General features: G+C 43.2%; 17 non-coding genes and 1 pseudogene across 17 annotated transcripts; 5 read left to right on the top strand and 13 right to left on the bottom strand.

Annotated features, from left to right (window-relative positions):
* Positions 1-16,324, bottom strand: part of LOC129190320 (uncharacterized) — a 156,076-nt pseudogene that overhangs the window by 91,305 nt on the left and 48,447 nt on the right.
* Positions 764-834, bottom strand: trnag-gcc (transfer RNA glycine (anticodon GCC)). The gene has a single exon. It is a non-coding gene; the product is annotated as a tRNA-Gly (tRNA).
* On the bottom strand, positions 1,750-1,823 carry trnat-ugu (transfer RNA threonine (anticodon UGU)). The gene has a single exon. It is a non-coding gene; the product is annotated as a tRNA-Thr (tRNA).
* On the top strand, positions 2,733-2,814 carry trnal-cag (transfer RNA leucine (anticodon CAG)). Its single transcript has one exon. It is a non-coding gene; the product is annotated as a tRNA-Leu (tRNA).
* trnag-gcc (transfer RNA glycine (anticodon GCC)) lies at positions 3,628-3,698 on the bottom strand. Its single transcript has one exon. It is a non-coding gene; the product is annotated as a tRNA-Gly (tRNA).
* trnat-ugu (transfer RNA threonine (anticodon UGU)) lies at positions 4,614-4,687 on the bottom strand. Its single transcript has one exon. It is a non-coding gene; the product is annotated as a tRNA-Thr (tRNA).
* trnal-cag (transfer RNA leucine (anticodon CAG)) lies at positions 5,597-5,678 on the top strand. Its single transcript has one exon. It is a non-coding gene; the product is annotated as a tRNA-Leu (tRNA).
* On the bottom strand, positions 6,492-6,562 carry trnag-gcc (transfer RNA glycine (anticodon GCC)). Its single transcript has one exon. It is a non-coding gene; the product is annotated as a tRNA-Gly (tRNA).
* Positions 7,478-7,551, bottom strand: trnat-ugu (transfer RNA threonine (anticodon UGU)). Its single transcript has one exon. It is a non-coding gene; the product is annotated as a tRNA-Thr (tRNA).
* trnal-cag (transfer RNA leucine (anticodon CAG)) lies at positions 8,461-8,542 on the top strand. Its single transcript has one exon. It is a non-coding gene; the product is annotated as a tRNA-Leu (tRNA).
* On the bottom strand, positions 9,356-9,426 carry trnag-gcc (transfer RNA glycine (anticodon GCC)). Its single transcript has one exon. It is a non-coding gene; the product is annotated as a tRNA-Gly (tRNA).
* Positions 10,342-10,415, bottom strand: trnat-ugu (transfer RNA threonine (anticodon UGU)). Its single transcript has one exon. It is a non-coding gene; the product is annotated as a tRNA-Thr (tRNA).
* Positions 11,325-11,406, top strand: trnal-cag (transfer RNA leucine (anticodon CAG)). Its single transcript has one exon. It is a non-coding gene; the product is annotated as a tRNA-Leu (tRNA).
* Positions 12,220-12,290, bottom strand: trnag-gcc (transfer RNA glycine (anticodon GCC)). The gene has a single exon. It is a non-coding gene; the product is annotated as a tRNA-Gly (tRNA).
* Positions 13,206-13,279, bottom strand: trnat-ugu (transfer RNA threonine (anticodon UGU)). Its single transcript has one exon. It is a non-coding gene; the product is annotated as a tRNA-Thr (tRNA).
* Positions 14,189-14,270, top strand: trnal-cag (transfer RNA leucine (anticodon CAG)). Its single transcript has one exon. It is a non-coding gene; the product is annotated as a tRNA-Leu (tRNA).
* Positions 15,084-15,154, bottom strand: trnag-gcc (transfer RNA glycine (anticodon GCC)). Its single transcript has one exon. It is a non-coding gene; the product is annotated as a tRNA-Gly (tRNA).
* trnat-ugu (transfer RNA threonine (anticodon UGU)) lies at positions 16,070-16,143 on the bottom strand. Its single transcript has one exon. It is a non-coding gene; the product is annotated as a tRNA-Thr (tRNA).

The raw sequence follows: 16,324 nt of genomic DNA, 5'->3' as shown, positions 1-16,324 counted from the left end.
AAGCTACTCTTGGGGTGCAATCCCGCGGTACTTTTCAACATGACCGCTGATGAAAAGTGAACAAACCAGACATATTGCATCCAGGGGTCTTGCTTCTCTCACGAAAAACGAAAACAGTCTCAAAACAACGTGGTATGAAAACCATATCCAGTAATCCCTCGTTTATTGCAATTAATTGGGTCCACACTCAACTGCAAAGTCGCATTCAATATCAATAAAAGAAATATGTTAGTAGTTATGGCACAGAAAAATCTGTTTCCGATCTTCTAAAAAGTTTTTGTTTTCATTATTGGAGACATCTAGACATGAAATAACACCCACATAGTCACCTTCATAGTCATATTCATATTACCCAATGTAGTAGATCTAATCAAAGAAAATAAGCCATTTAAGACAGTTTACCTTGTAGGGGAGCAGAATGGATGGCGGACAGAAAGTGATGTTGGGGATCAGATTTGAGTTTCAGCTTGTTTTGGGCTATGGCTGCAAAGGTAACCCGAGTTATTATTATTATATTATTATTATTATTGTGCCTGCTGTGAGATAATTTAAACCTGCAATAAAAGCCGGTTGTTCAAGTCTGGTGCTTCGGTGTTGGGCTCACCAAACAATTACTGGCAGCTATTGACCAATGTTGAAGACTTTCACAAGTTGGTGGTCTTACTCAAGTGCTGTCCACCTGAACTCCAAGGAGGTCCCGTCTGTTACTTTTCAGGTGTAATTCAGAGGTTTTCCAGCATGAGCTGATGAAAGGTATAAGTCTTGCATTGGCCGGGAATCGGACCCGGGTCCCCCACTTGGCAAGCGAGAATTCTGCCACTGAACCACCAATGCCTACACACGGCCTCCTTTAGGAAAAAATGAAAGTGTCACGTGGATAAGCATCTGCAACGTGGGCTCTGAATGACAAAACATACAACAAAGTGGAAGAAGAAACTACAGTCTGGGCACTCTGCATAACATTCACAGTTCAAACCATACATGAAGTACGGCAGCATCTTTGTACCTATTTCATTCTTAGAACGGTAACTGTAAGTGAACTGCAGCAAAAAAGCATTGCTTCATTTCTTGATCGTTGATCCTGTCTGTTTTGTTTACAAATGCCTTTGCTATCAACCAGGACTTCTATTATTCACAAGTACATCATGATTTGCAGGGACTGGCCGAGAAATAAACTGCTGTCTGTGATGTAAACAGGTCAAATTGTCAGTGAAGAACTGCAAGGAAAGAATACCAGGGCTGTCCGCGAGAGTCCAAAACTACATTCCAAATTGGCGCGCAGAGTGTCCCGGGATGGCTCCACCGACCAACTTAACTGAAGAGCTCGCTGACCGATTGCGCTACAGAGACACAGGTTCAGACTTAAATACTTATGTCCGGCAAATGCATAAAAAGCTCTTTTTGACACTGCTTGCATGTCATATTCTTTGGATTGAAGCACCTTCTGGCGTAACGGGATCCATGGCAATAACTTCAGCTATCTATAAATCCAAGGCACCATGACTCGTTTTTGAAAGTCAAATGAGGAAAAGCAGTAGGAATGATTAGGATTGTGTGACTGAGTGGACAAAGCTTTACTTTTCTGGCTAATTTCTCCTGAACCTGATTTGGAAGCCGCTTGAAGCGGTCTGTTTAGATATTTGCTTTTTCGCTAGGATTGTAAACCATATCAAAGTCTAAGACAAGGTTTTGGATTCACAAACAGGCGGCTTGAAAAGGGGCTCTGAAAGAGTCACGAACAAACCAGTCAGGCACTGCTGGGGTTTGAACCCAGGATCTCCTGTTTACAAGACAGGCACTTTGACCAACTAAGCCACAGCGCCGGCCAAGAAGGATAAAACATAATGCTAAAAAGGAAGCACAACTAAAATTCGGACAACTGTATGGATAGAGTTCACCATTCAAACCACAGGTGAATTGCAGCAACAACACAGCATTGGTCTTTTATTGATGCATATATTTTTGTCTGGTGCTGTTACAAATGCATATGCTTTCAACTGGGACCCCTATATTTCACAAGAACACCATGTTTATCAATCCAAGTTGCCTCGTTGTCAATCAAGGTATGCTAATTTGGTAGAAACTCTCAGTGACAATCAGCTGCCAAGCGCAGTTGTTGTTTTACAAGTTGTTGGCGCACGTCACAAGACAGACGGGCTAATTGGTCCGGTCAAGATTCAGCTGTCTACCTGCACCTCAAAGAGCCAAACGACGAGACCCAAACGACTGTCGTTGACTGGCCGTGCCCCCACTCCATTGTGTCTTAACCACGCTCATTTGAACCCACAAAAGAGCGAAACCATTCTTGTCTGGACATGCCTCTACCTTTGGATACTGTAAATACTTTGGATCCTGCACCAAATCGTCAGACTAGTGGTAGTTTAGGTAGTCACACGAGTGTTTGTCCCACCTAGTCATTCAGCATGAAGTGATGGAGCCTGTTTGGACGAGAGGCGGAAGGTTTTCTCAGACAACCTGAACAAGTCCAGTTGTCCATCCATCCATCTTCTTCTGCTCCAGCTTCTTCTTTTGGACACAGGAAAACAGTGTGACATCAGAGTCTCTGGTGCTATCGGTCAACCAACTAGGCTGTTCATCGTGACTAACATAACATAATAACCAAATGGGTTTCCCTTTGAGTCAGATTGGAAAATTACACAATTACATCATGAGTGACTGGAAACAAAAAGCAGCGTGTTGGAATACCCTTTAAAAATAATGTCAGCTGACGGGTCAGGATGGCCGAGCGGTCGAAGGCGCTGCATTCAGGTTGCAGTCTCTAACGAGGCGTGGGTTCGAATCCCACTTCTGACAGCTTATTGCATCTTGAAGTGGTGTCTACCTGAAAACTAAAGTGGCCAAGGAAGCTACTCTTGGGGTGCAATCCCGCGGTACTTTTCAACATGACCGCTGATGAAAAGTGAACAAACCAGACATATTGCATCCAGGGGTCTTGCTTCTCTCACGAAAAACGAAAACAGTCTCAAAACAACGTGGTATGAAAACCATATCCAGTAATCCCTCGTTTATTGCAATTAATTGGGTCCACACTCAACTGCAAAGTCGCATTCAATATCAATAAAAGAAATATGTTAGTAGTTATGGCACAGAAAAATCTGTTTCCGATCTTCTAAAAAGTTTTTGTTTTCATTATTGGAGACATCTAGACATGAAATAACACCCACATAGTCACCTTCATAGTCATATTCATATTACCCAATGTAGTAGATCTAATCAAAGAAAATAAGCCATTTAAGACAGTTTACCTTGTAGGGGAGCAGAATGGATGGCGGACAGAAAGTGATGTTGGGGATCAGATTTGAGTTTCAGCTTGTTTTGGGCTATGGCTGCAAAGGTAACCCGAGTTATTATTATTATATTATTATTATTATTGTGCCTGCTGTGAGATAATTTAAACCTGCAATAAAAGCCGGTTGTTCAAGTCTGGTGCTTCGGTGTTGGGCTCACCAAACAATTACTGGCAGCTATTGACCAATGTTGAAGACTTTCACAAGTTGGTGGTCTTACTCAAGTGCTGTCCACCTGAACTCCAAGGAGGTCCCGTCTGTTACTTTTCAGGTGTAATTCAGAGGTTTTCCAGCATGAGCTGATGAAAGGTATAAGTCTTGCATTGGCCGGGAATCGGACCCGGGTCCCCCACTTGGCAAGCGAGAATTCTGCCACTGAACCACCAATGCCTACACACGGCCTCCTTTAGGAAAAAATGAAAGTGTCACGTGGATAAGCATCTGCAACGTGGGCTCTGAATGACAAAACATACAACAAAGTGGAAGAAGAAACTACAGTCTGGGCACTCTGCATAACATTCACAGTTCAAACCATACATGAAGTACGGCAGCATCTTTGTACCTATTTCATTCTTAGAACGGTAACTGTAAGTGAACTGCAGCAAAAAAGCATTGCTTCATTTCTTGATCGTTGATCCTGTCTGTTTTGTTTACAAATGCCTTTGCTATCAACCAGGACTTCTATTATTCACAAGTACATCATGATTTGCAGGGACTGGCCGAGAAATAAACTGCTGTCTGTGATGTAAACAGGTCAAATTGTCAGTGAAGAACTGCAAGGAAAGAATACCAGGGCTGTCCGCGAGAGTCCAAAACTACATTCCAAATTGGCGCGCAGAGTGTCCCGGGATGGCTCCACCGACCAACTTAACTGAAGAGCTCGCTGACCGATTGCGCTACAGAGACACAGGTTCAGACTTAAATACTTATGTCCGGCAAATGCATAAAAAGCTCTTTTTGACACTGCTTGCATGTCATATTCTTTGGATTGAAGCACCTTCTGGCGTAACGGGATCCATGGCAATAACTTCAGCTATCTATAAATCCAAGGCACCATGACTCGTTTTTGAAAGTCAAATGAGGAAAAGCAGTAGGAATGATTAGGATTGTGTGACTGAGTGGACAAAGCTTTACTTTTCTGGCTAATTTCTCCTGAACCTGATTTGGAAGCCGCTTGAAGCGGTCTGTTTAGATATTTGCTTTTTCGCTAGGATTGTAAACCATATCAAAGTCTAAGACAAGGTTTTGGATTCACAAACAGGCGGCTTGAAAAGGGGCTCTGAAAGAGTCACGAACAAACCAGTCAGGCACTGCTGGGGTTTGAACCCAGGATCTCCTGTTTACAAGACAGGCACTTTGACCAACTAAGCCACAGCGCCGGCCAAGAAGGATAAAACATAATGCTAAAAAGGAAGCACAACTAAAATTCGGACAACTGTATGGATAGAGTTCACCATTCAAACCACAGGTGAATTGCAGCAACAACACAGCATTGGTCTTTTATTGATGCATATATTTTTGTCTGGTGCTGTTACAAATGCATATGCTTTCAACTGGGACCCCTATATTTCACAAGAACACCATGTTTATCAATCCAAGTTGCCTCGTTGTCAATCAAGGTATGCTAATTTGGTAGAAACTCTCAGTGACAATCAGCTGCCAAGCGCAGTTGTTGTTTTACAAGTTGTTGGCGCACGTCACAAGACAGACGGGCTAATTGGTCCGGTCAAGATTCAGCTGTCTACCTGCACCTCAAAGAGCCAAACGACGAGACCCAAACGACTGTCGTTGACTGGCCGTGCCCCCACTCCATTGTGTCTTAACCACGCTCATTTGAACCCACAAAAGAGCGAAACCATTCTTGTCTGGACATGCCTCTACCTTTGGATACTGTAAATACTTTGGATCCTGCACCAAATCGTCAGACTAGTGGTAGTTTAGGTAGTCACACGAGTGTTTGTCCCACCTAGTCATTCAGCATGAAGTGATGGAGCCTGTTTGGACGAGAGGCGGAAGGTTTTCTCAGACAACCTGAACAAGTCCAGTTGTCCATCCATCCATCTTCTTCTGCTCCAGCTTCTTCTTTTGGACACAGGAAAACAGTGTGACATCAGAGTCTCTGGTGCTATCGGTCAACCAACTAGGCTGTTCATCGTGACTAACATAACATAATAACCAAATGGGTTTCCCTTTGAGTCAGATTGGAAAATTACACAATTACATCATGAGTGACTGGAAACAAAAAGCAGCGTGTTGGAATACCCTTTAAAAATAATGTCAGCTGACGGGTCAGGATGGCCGAGCGGTCGAAGGCGCTGCATTCAGGTTGCAGTCTCTAACGAGGCGTGGGTTCGAATCCCACTTCTGACAGCTTATTGCATCTTGAAGTGGTGTCTACCTGAAAACTAAAGTGGCCAAGGAAGCTACTCTTGGGGTGCAATCCCGCGGTACTTTTCAACATGACCGCTGATGAAAAGTGAACAAACCAGACATATTGCATCCAGGGGTCTTGCTTCTCTCACGAAAAACGAAAACAGTCTCAAAACAACGTGGTATGAAAACCATATCCAGTAATCCCTCGTTTATTGCAATTAATTGGGTCCACACTCAACTGCAAAGTCGCATTCAATATCAATAAAAGAAATATGTTAGTAGTTATGGCACAGAAAAATCTGTTTCCGATCTTCTAAAAAGTTTTTGTTTTCATTATTGGAGACATCTAGACATGAAATAACACCCACATAGTCACCTTCATAGTCATATTCATATTACCCAATGTAGTAGATCTAATCAAAGAAAATAAGCCATTTAAGACAGTTTACCTTGTAGGGGAGCAGAATGGATGGCGGACAGAAAGTGATGTTGGGGATCAGATTTGAGTTTCAGCTTGTTTTGGGCTATGGCTGCAAAGGTAACCCGAGTTATTATTATTATATTATTATTATTATTGTGCCTGCTGTGAGATAATTTAAACCTGCAATAAAAGCCGGTTGTTCAAGTCTGGTGCTTCGGTGTTGGGCTCACCAAACAATTACTGGCAGCTATTGACCAATGTTGAAGACTTTCACAAGTTGGTGGTCTTACTCAAGTGCTGTCCACCTGAACTCCAAGGAGGTCCCGTCTGTTACTTTTCAGGTGTAATTCAGAGGTTTTCCAGCATGAGCTGATGAAAGGTATAAGTCTTGCATTGGCCGGGAATCGGACCCGGGTCCCCCACTTGGCAAGCGAGAATTCTGCCACTGAACCACCAATGCCTACACACGGCCTCCTTTAGGAAAAAATGAAAGTGTCACGTGGATAAGCATCTGCAACGTGGGCTCTGAATGACAAAACATACAACAAAGTGGAAGAAGAAACTACAGTCTGGGCACTCTGCATAACATTCACAGTTCAAACCATACATGAAGTACGGCAGCATCTTTGTACCTATTTCATTCTTAGAACGGTAACTGTAAGTGAACTGCAGCAAAAAAGCATTGCTTCATTTCTTGATCGTTGATCCTGTCTGTTTTGTTTACAAATGCCTTTGCTATCAACCAGGACTTCTATTATTCACAAGTACATCATGATTTGCAGGGACTGGCCGAGAAATAAACTGCTGTCTGTGATGTAAACAGGTCAAATTGTCAGTGAAGAACTGCAAGGAAAGAATACCAGGGCTGACCGCGAGAGTCCAAAACTACATTCCAAATTGGCGCGCAGAGTGTCCCGGGATGGCTCCACCGACCAACTTAACTGAAGAGCTCGCTGACCGATTGCGCTACAGAGACACAGGTTCAGACTTAAATACTTATGTCCGGCAAATGCATTAAAAGCTCTTTTTGACACTGCTTGCATGTCATATTCTTTGGATTGAAGCACCTTCTGGCGTAACGGGATCCATGGCAATAACTTCAGCTATCTATAAATCCAAGGCACCATGACTCGTTTTTGAAAGTCAAATGAGGAAAAGCAGTAGGAATGATTAGGATTGTGTGACTGAGTGAACAAAGCTTTACTTTTCTGGCTAATTTCTCCTGAACCTGATTTGGAAGCCGCTTGAAGCGGTCTGTTTAGATATTTGCTTTTTCGCTAGGATTGTAAACCATATCAAAGTCTAAGACAAGGTTTTGGATTCACAAACAGGCGGCTTGAAAAAGGGCTCTGAAAGAGTCACGAACAAACCAGTCAGGCACTGCTGGGGTTTGAACCCAGGATCTCCTGTTTACAAGACAGGCACTTTGACCAACTAAGCCACAGCGCCGGCCAAGAAGGATAAAACATAATGCTAAAAAGGAAGCACAACTAAAATTCGGACAACTGTATGGATAGAGTTCACCATTCAAACCACAGGTGAATTGCAGCAACAACACAGCATTGGTCTTTTATTGATGCATATATTTTTGTCTGGTGCTGTTACAAATGCATATGCTTTCAACTGGGACCCCTATATTTCACAAGAACACCATGTTTATCAATCCAAGTTGCCTCGTTGTCAATCAAGGTATGCTAATTTGGTAGAAACTCTCAGTGACAATCAGCTGCCAAGCGCAGTTGTTGTTTTACAAGTTGTTGGCGCACGTCACAAGACAGACGGGCTAATTGGTCCGGTCAAGATTCAGCTGTCTACCTGCACCTCAAAGAGCCAAACGACGAGACCCAAACGACTGTCGTTGACTGGCCGTGCCCCCACTCCATTGTGTCTTAACCACGCTCATTTGAACCCACAAAAGAGCGAAACCATTCTTGTCTGGACATGCCTCTTCCTTTGGATACTGTAAATACTTTGGATCCTGCACCAAATCGTCAGACTAGTGGTAGTTTAGGTAGTCACACGAGTGTTTGTCCCACCTAGTCATTCAGCATGAAGTGATGGAGCCTGTTTGGACGAGAGGCGGAAGGTTTTCTCAGACAACCTGAACAAGTCCAGTTGTCCATCCATCCATCTTCTTCTGCTCCAGCTTCTTCTTTTGGACACAGGAAAACAGTGTGACATCAGAGTCTCTGGTGCTATCGGTCAACCAACTAGGCTGTTCATCGTGACTAACATAACATAATAACCAAATGGGTTTCCCTTTGAGTCAGATTGGAAAATTACACAATTACATCACGAGTGAATGGAAACAAAAAGCAGCGTGTTGGAATACCCTTTAAAAATAATGTCAGCTGACGGGTCAGGATGGCCGAGCGGTCGAAGGCGCTGCATTCAGGTTGCAGTCTCTAACGAGGCGTGGGTTCGAATCCCACTTCTGACAGCTTATTGCATCTTGAAGTGGTGTCTACCTGAAAACTAAAGTGGCCAAGGAAGCTACTCTTGGGGTGCAATCCCGCGGTACTTTTCAACATGACCGCTGATGAAAAGTGAACAAACCAGACATATTGCATCCAGGGGTCTTGCTTCTCTCACGAAAAACGAAAACAGTCTCAAAACAACGTGGTATGAAAACCATATCCAGTAATCCCTCGTTTATTGCAATTAATTGGGTCCACACTCAACTGCAAAGTCGCATTCAATATCAATAAAAGAAATATGTTAGTAGTTATGGCACAGAAAAATCTGTTTCCGATCTTCTAAAAAGTTTTTGTTTTCATTATTGGAGACATCTAGACATGAAATAACACCCACATAGTCACCTTCATAGTCATATTCATATTACCCAATGTAGTAGATCTAATCAAAGAAAATAAGCCATTTAAGACAGTTTACCTTGTAGGGGAGCAGAATGGATGGCGGACAGAAAGTGATGTTGGGGATCAGATTTGAGTTTCAGCTTGTTTTGGGCTATGGCTGCAAAGGTAACCCGAGTTATTATTATTATATTATTATTATTATTGTGCCTGCTGTGAGATAATTTAAACCTGCAATAAAAGCCGGTTGTTCAAGTCTGGTGCTTCGGTGTTGGGCTCACCAAACAATTACTGGCAGCTATTGACCAATGTTGAAGACTTTCACAAGTTGGTGGTCTTACTCAAGTGCTGTCCACCTGAACTCCAAGGAGGTCCCGTCTGTTACTTTTCAGGTGTAATTCAGAGGTTTTCCAGCATGAGCTGATGAAAGGTATAAGTCTTGCATTGGCCGGGAATCGGACCCGGGTCCCCCACTTGGCAAGCGAGAATTCTGCCACTGAACCACCAATGCCTACACACGGCCTCCTTTAGGAAAAAATGAAAGTGTCACGTGGATAAGCATCTGCAACGTGGGCTCTGAATGACAAAACATACAACAAAGTGGAAGAAGAAACTACAGTCTGGGCACTCTGCATAACATTCACAGTTCAAACCATACATGAAGTACGGCAGCATCTTTGTACCTATTTCATTCTTAGAACGGTAACTGTAAGTGAACTGCAGCAAAAAAGCATTGCTTCATTTCTTGATCGTTGATCCTGTCTGTTTTGTTTACAAATGCCTTTGCTATCAACCAGGACTTCTATTATTCACAAGTACATCATGATTTGCAGGGACTGGCCGAGAAATAAACTGCTGTCTGTGATGTAAACAGGTCAAATTGTCAGTGAAGAACTGCAAGGAAAGAATACCAGGGCTGTCCGCGAGAGTCCAAAACTACATTCCAAATTGGCGCGCAGAGTGTCCCGGGATGGCTCCACCGACCAACTTAACTGAAGAGCTCGCTGACCGATTGCGCTACAGAGACACAGGTTCAGACTTAAATAATTATGTCCGGCAAATGCATAAAAAGCTCTTTTTGACACTGCTTGCATGTCATATTCTTTGGATTGAAGCACCTTCTGGCGTAACGGGATCCATGGCAATAACTTCAGCTATCTATAAATCCAAGGCACCATGACTCGTTTTTGAAAGTCAAATGAGGAAAAGCAGTAGGAATGATTAGGATTGTGTGACTGAGTGGACAAAGCTTTACTTTTCTGGCTAATTTCTCCTGAACCTGATTTGGAAGCCGCTTGAAGCGGTCTGTTTAGATATTTGCTTTTTCGCTAGGATTGTAAACCATATCAAAGTCTAAGACAAGGTTTTGGATTCACAAACAGGCGGCTTGAAAAGGGGCTCTGAAAGAGTCACGAACAAACCAGTCAGGCACTGCTGGGGTTTGAACCCAGGATCTCCTGTTTACAAGACAGGCACTTTGACCAACTAAGCCACAGCGCCGGCCAAGAAGGATAAAACATAATGCTAAAAAGGAAGCACAACTAAAATTCGGACAACTGTATGGATAGAGTTCACCATTCAAACCACAGGTGAATTGCAGCAACAACACAGCATTGGTCTTTTATTGATGCATATATTTTTGTCTGGTGCTGTTACAAATGCATATGCTTTCAACTGGGACCCCTATATTTCACAAGAACACCATGTTTATCAATCCAAGTTGCCTCGTTGTCAATCAAGGTATGCTAATTTGGTAGAAACTCTCAGTGACAATCAGCTGCCAAGCGCAGTTGTTGTTTTACAAGTTGTTGGCGCACGTCACAAGACAGACGGGCTAATTGGTCCGGTCAAGATTCAGCTGTCTACCTGCACCTCAAAGAGCCAAACGACGAGACCCAAACGACTGTCGTTGACTGGCCGTGCCCCCACTCCATTGTGTCTTAACCACGCTCATTTGAACCCACAAAAGAGCGAAACCATTCTTGTCTGGACATGCCTCTACCTTTGGATACTGTAAATACTTTGGATCCTGCACCAAATCGTCAGACTAGTGGTAGTTTAGGTAGTCACACGAGTGTTTGTCCCACCTAGTCATTCAGCATGAAGTGATGGAGCCTGTTTGGACGAGAGGCGGAAGGTTTTCTCAGACAACCTGAACAAGTCCAGTTGTCCATCCATCCATCTTCTTCTGCTCCAGCTTCTTCTTTTGGACACAGGAAAACAGTGTGACATCAGAGTCTCTGGTGCTATCGGTCAACCAACTAGGCTGTTCATCGTGACTAACATAACATAATAACAAAATGGGTTTCCCTTTGAGTCAGATTGGAAAATTACACAATTACATCATGAGTGACTGGAAACAAAAAGCAGCGTGTTGGAATACCCTTTAAAAATAATGTCAGCTGACGGGTCAGGATGGCCGAGCGGTCGAAGGCGCTGCATTCAGGTTGCAGTCTCTAACGAGGCGTGGGTTCGAATCCCACTTCTGACAGCTTATTGCATCTTGAAGTGGTGTCTACCTGAAAACTAAAGTGGCCAAGGAAGCTACTCTTGGGGTGCAATCCCGCGGTACTTTTCAACATGACCGCTGATGAAAAGTGAACAAACCAGACATATTGCATCCAGGGGTCTTGCTTCTCTCACGAAAAACGAAAACAGTCTCAAAACAATGTGGTATGAAAACCATATCCAGTAATCCCTCGTTTATTGCAATTAATTGGGTCCACACTCAACTGCAAAGTCGCATTCAATATCAATAAAAGAAATATGTTAGTAGTTATGGCACAGAAAAATCTGTTTCCGATCTTCTAAAAAGTTTTTGTTTTCATTATTGGAGACATCTAGACATGAAATAACACCCACATAGTCACCTTCATAGTCATATTCATATTACCCAATGTAGTAGATCTAATCAAAGAAAATAAGCCATTTAAGACAGTTTACCTTGTAGGGGAGCAGAATGGATGGCGGACAGAAAGTGATGTTGGGGATCAGATTTGAGTTTCAGCTTGTTTTGGGCTATGGCTGCAAAGGTAACCCGAGTTATTATTATTATATTATTATTATTATTGTGCCTGCTGTGAGATAATTTAAACCTGCAATAAAAGCCGGTTGTTCAAGTCTGGTGCTTCGGTGTTGGGCTCACCAAACAATTACTGGCAGCTATTGACCAATGTTGAAGACTTTCACAAGTTGGTGGTCTTACTCAAGTGCTGTCCACCTGAACTCCAAGGAGGTCCCGTCTGTTACTTTTCAGGTGTAATTCAGAGGTTTTCCAGCATGAGCTGATGAAAGGTATAAGTCTTGCATTGGCCGGGAATCGGACCCGGGTCCCCCACTTGGCAAGCGAGAATTCTGCCACTGAACCACCAATGCCTACACACGGCCTCCTTTAGGAAAAAATGAAAGTGTCACGTGGATAAGCATCTGCAACGTGGGCTCTGAATGACAAAACATACAACAAAGTGGAAGAAGAAACTACAGTCTGGGCACTCTGCATAACATTCACAGTTCAAACCATACATGAAGTACGGCAGCATCTTTGTACCTATTTCATTCTTAGAACGGTAACTGTAAGTGAACTGCAGCAAAAAAGCATTGCTTCATTTCTTGATCGTTGATCCTGTCTGTTTTGTTTACAAATGCCTTTGCTATCAACCAGGACTTCTATTATTCACAAGTACATCATGATTTGCAGGGACTGGCCGAGAAATAAACTGCTGTCTGTGATGTAAACAGGTCAAATTGTCAGTGAAGAACTGCAAGGAAAGAATACCAGGGCTGTCCGCGAGAGTCCAAAACTACATTCCAAATTGGCGCGCAGAGTGTCCCGGGATGGCTCCACCGACCAACTTAACTGAAGAGCTCGCTGACCGATTGCGCTACAGAGACACAGGTTCAGACTTAAATAATTATGTCCGGCAAATGCATAAAAAGCTCTTTTTGACACTGCTTGCATGTCATATTCTTTGGATTGAAGCACCTTCTGGCGTAACGGGATCCATGGCAATAACTTCAGCTATCTATAAATCCAAGGCACCATGACTCGTTTTTGAAAGTCAAATGAGGAAAAGCAGTAGGAATGATTAGGATTGTGTGACTGAGTGGACAAAGCTTTACTTTTCTGGCTAATTTCTCCTGAACCTGATTTGGAAGCCGCTTGAAGCGGTCTGTTTAGATATTTGCTTTTTCGCTAGGATTGTAAACCATATCAAAGTCTAAGACAAGGTTTTGGATTCACAAACAGGCGGCTTGAAAAGGGGCTCTGAAAGAGTCACGAACAAACCAGTCAGGCACTGCTGGGGTTTGAACCCAGGATCTCCTGTTTACAAGACAGGCACTTTGACCAACTAAGCCACAGCGCCGGCCAAGAAGGATAAAACATAATGCTAAAAAGGAAGCACAACTAAAATTCGGACAACTGTATGGATAGAGTTCACCATTCAAACCACAGGTGAATTGCAGCAACAACACAGCATTGGTCTTTTATTGATGCATATATTTTTGTCTGGTGCTGTTACAAATGCATATGCTTTCAACTGGGACCCCTATATTTCACAAGAACACCATGTTTATCAATCCAAGTTGCCTCGTTGTCAATCAAGGTATGCTAATTTGGTAGAAACTCTCAGTGACAATCAGCTGCCAAGCGCAGTTGTTGTTTTACAAGTTGTTGGCGCACGTCACAAGACAGACGGGCTAATTGGTCCGGTCAAGATTCAGCTGTCTACCTGCACCTCAAAGAGCCAAACGACGAGACCCAAACGACTGTCGTTGACTGGCCGTGCCCCCACTCCATTGTGTCTTAACCACGCTCATTTGAACCCACAAAAGAGCGAAACCATTCTTGTCTGGACATGCCTCTACCTTTGGATACTGTAAATACTTTGGATCCTGCACCAAATCGTCAGACTAGTGGTAGTTTAGGTAGTCACACGAGTGTTTGTCCCACCTAGTCATTCAGCATGAAGTGATGGAGCCTGTTTGGACGAGAGGCGGAAGGTTTTCTCAGACAACCTGAACAAGTCCAGTTGTCCATCCATCCATCTTCTTCTGCTCCAGCTTCTTCTTTTGGACACAGGAAAACAGTGTGACATCAGAGTCTCTGGTGCTATCGGTCAACCAACTAGGCTGTTCATCGTGACTAACATAACATAATAACAAAATGGGTTTCCCTTTGAGTCAGATTGGAAAATTACACAATTACATCATGAGTGACTGGAAACAAAAAGCAGCGTGTTGGAATACCCTTTAAAAATAATGTCAGCTGACGGGTCAGGATGGCCGAGCGGTCGAAGGCGCTGCATTCAGGTTGCAGTCTCTAACGAGGCGTGGGTTCGAATCCCACTTCTGACAGCTTATTGCATCTTGAAGTGGTGTCTACCTGAAAACTAAAGTGGCCAAGGAAGCTACTCTTGGGGTGCAATCCCGCGGTACTTTTCAACATGACCGCTGATGAAAAGTGAACAAACCAGACATATTGCATCCAGGGGTCTTGCTTCTCTCACGAAAAACGAAAACAGTCTCAAAACAATGTGGTATGAAAACCATATCCAGTAATCCCTCGTTTATTGCAATTAATTGGGTCCACACTCAACTGCAAAGTCGCATTCAATATCAATAAAAGAAATATGTTAGTAGTTATGGCACAGAAAAATCTGTTTCCGATCTTCTAAAAAGTTTTTGTTTTCATTATTGGAGACATCTAGACATGAAATAACACCCACATAGTCACCTTCATAGTCATATTCATATTACCCAATGTAGTAGATCTAATCAAAGAAAATAAGCCATTTAAGACAGTTTACCTTGTAGGGGAGCAGAATGGATGGCGGACAGAAAGTGATGTTGGGGATCAGATTTGAGTTTCAGCTTGTTTTGGGCTATGGCTGCAAAGGTAACCCGAGTTATTATTATTATATTATTATTATTATTGTGCCTGCTGTGAGATAATTTAAACCTGCAATAAAAGCCGGTTGTTCAAGTCTGGTGCTTCGGTGTTGGGCTCACCAAACAATTACTGGCAGCTATTGACCAATGTTGAAGACTTTCACAAGTTGGTGGTCTTACTCAAGTGCTGTCCACCTGAACTCCAAGGAGGTCCCGTCTGTTACTTTTCAGGTGTAATTCAGAGGTTTTCCAGCATGAGCTGATGAAAGGTATAAGTCTTGCATTGGCCGGGAATCGGACCCGGGTCCCCCACTTGGCAAGCGAGAATTCTGCCACTGAACCACCAATGCCTACACACGGCCTCCTTTAGGAAAAAATGAAAGTGTCACGTGGATAAGCATCTGCAACGTGGGCTCTGAATGACAAAACATACAACAAAGTGGAAGAAGAAACTACAGTCTGGGCACTCTGCATAACATTCACAGTTCAAACCATACATGAAGTACGGCAGCATCTTTGTACCTATTTCATTCTTAGAACGGTAACTGTAAGTGAACTGCAGCAAAAAAGCATTGCTTCATTTCTTGATCGTTGATCCTGTCTGTTTTGTTTACAAATGCCTTTGCTATCAACCAGGACTTCTATTATTCACAAGTACATCATGATTTGCAGGGACTGGCCGAGAAATAAACTGCTGTCTGTGATGTAAACAGGTCAAATTGTCAGTGAAGAACTGCAAGGAAAGAATACCAGGGCTGTCCGCGAGAGTCCAAAACTACATTCCAAATTGGCGCGCAGAGTGTCCCGGGATGGCTCCACCGACCAACTTAACTGAAGAGCTCGCTGACCGATTGCGCTACAGAGACACAGGTTCAGACTTAAATACTTATGTCCGGCAAATGCGTTAAAAGCTCTTTTTGACACTGCTTGCATGTCATATTCTTTGGATTGAAGCACCTTCTGGCGTAACGGGATCCATGGCAATAACTTCAGCTATCTATAAATCCAAGGCACCATGACTCGTTTTTGAAAGTCAAATGAGGAAAAGCAGTAGGAATGATTAGGATTGTGTGACTGAGTGAACAAAGCTTTACTTTTCTGGCTAATTTCTCCTGAACCTGATTTGGAAGCCGCTTGAAGCGGTCTGTTTAGATATTTGCTTTTTCGCTAGGATTGTAAACCATATCAAAGTCTAAGACAAGGTTTTGGATTCACAAACAGGCGGCTTGAAAAAGGGCTCTGAAAGAGTCACGAACAAACCAGTCAGGCACTGCTGGGGTTTGAACCCAGGATCTCCTGTTTACAAGACAGGCACTTTGACCAACTAAGCCACAGCGCCGGCCAAGAAGGATAAAACATAATGCTAAAAAGGAAGCACAACTAAAATTCGGACAACTGTATGGATAGAGTTCACCATTCAAACCACAGGTGAATTGCAGCAACAACACAGCATTGGTCTTTTATTGATGCATATATTTTTGTCTGGTGCTGTTACAAATGCATATGCTTTCAACTGGGAC

This window comes from Dunckerocampus dactyliophorus, chromosome 11, assembly GCF_027744805.1.
Source record: "Dunckerocampus dactyliophorus isolate RoL2022-P2 chromosome 11, RoL_Ddac_1.1, whole genome shotgun sequence".
Taxonomy (NCBI): domain Eukaryota; kingdom Metazoa; phylum Chordata; class Actinopteri; order Syngnathiformes; family Syngnathidae; genus Dunckerocampus; species Dunckerocampus dactyliophorus.
Note: the sequence above shows the minus strand (reverse complement) of the source record. Positions and strands in the feature narration are given on the sequence as shown.